Here is a 1,806-nt window from a genome sequence, read left to right as displayed (position 1 = left end):
ATTATAAGAATAGTTTGAGAATGAATTAAAATTTTAATTATAAATAAATTTATTTATAAATTTGATAAAATAATAGCCTCTCAGATTAATTAGACTTTTGCACATGATTGGGAGCACCAGTAAACTAAAAGATTCAAATAGTCTGACGTAATAAATTAAGAAGAAATTTATCATATTTTTGGTGGCTATATATTTTTTGGTGACCAGAAGCAGAAGAAATCTATCATATATAAGAGAGCAAAATCGCAAAACGATGTGATATATAAAATTGAAAGCGACGGCTTATCAGCACCGTAAATGTACTACTTATCTTGAACTTTATGGTTTACCAAATTTGTTTTGAAGTCTTTAACTCTTTATGGTCTACAAGACCTACATCTACATGTTTGTTTAAAATGTCTTTCTATATTTCTTTTTGGCGAATTCTTCTATGTAGAAGGGGTGATGGCTTCTACACACGTAGATGTGTGTTGGCAAATAGAAAACATGACAAGTGTTTCGTTGGGAAACAGATATGACAGGTCTGGCTCTTTTTGTAGCACATATACTGGGAGAATGCAGAGAAGCTCACGTGATGAGTTTCAAGATTTTGCTAATTAATTATTTTATTATCACTAATGAGTGTTAACATAATCGACTAATCGTAGCCTGTAAGTTGGATTTTATTTTCTTTTTAGATAAAGGTATGCATTTTTGTTTAAGGCAAAAAAAGGTTTCTATTTGTCGTATATATACTCATTGTTTTTAATAAACGAATAAATATATTGCTTATTGTTGTAATATTTAAAAAAAAAAATCCAAAATCTATATGAACTAAAAATTGAACTATATAAATTCAGTATGAATAATATTTCTAATAATTAAAATATTAGAATATTATTATAATGATATAATATTTTTTGGAAATGAGCAATGCTAGGGACTAATAACTTTTGTGATTGGTAGCCATCAAATAGCCATCAATGATGATTTAATGGTATGAGATTAGTGTGAGATTTCATCTAATGACTCATCTTTTTCTGTTGGTTACATGCTGGCCAAAATTCAATAAAATTACTGGCCCCCTAGACTTTTCCATTGGAAAATATTATTTGTCACCAAAATTAGTTACTAATATATTTATATATAAATACATGTAGTTTAATTTATTTTCAATGTGTATTTATATTTTAACATGTATTTTATACTGGTGACTAATTTTAGTGACTGATTTTAATGTATACGTAGGATAACTCATATTTTTTTATAATTATTTCTATATTATTGAATCTGAAAATAATAATAATAATAAAATATTCAATCTCAATTGGAGATAAAATAAACAGAATCAAAAAGTAATACTATTGATGAAATCATATATTGCATAATTTACGTATTGAAATGAATTTTTTAAAAGTAAATATTGGTATATAATTGTCATATATTTTTTTTCTACCTTCTTGTATTTTTATTTATCTCAAAAAAAAAAAAAAAAAGGACAAAACAACATGAAAATGTTAAAATCAATGAAAAGACAAAAATACTCATTATTCTAGAATTAGAGTTATTTGATTGTTTTAAAGAATAAGATTTGTATTTGAATTTAGTAAAATAATAATACCTCTTTTAAAGATTAATTCTAATGTTCTAAAATATCCAATTCAAGCTTAACTTAAAAGATAAAAATACCTTAAATTGTGTTTAAAAAAAATGTAGTTACATAATAAATTACTGTATGTATAAAATAAAATTTAAATTTTTTATATTTACTTAAATAGACTAGTGGCTAGTGAATTAACTATTAGATCAATTCAAATTCATTAAATA

Source organism: Arachis ipaensis, chromosome B02, assembly GCF_000816755.2.
Source record: "Arachis ipaensis cultivar K30076 chromosome B02, Araip1.1, whole genome shotgun sequence".
Taxonomy (NCBI): domain Eukaryota; kingdom Viridiplantae; phylum Streptophyta; class Magnoliopsida; order Fabales; family Fabaceae; genus Arachis; species Arachis ipaensis.
This window is presented reverse-complemented; position numbering follows the sequence as displayed.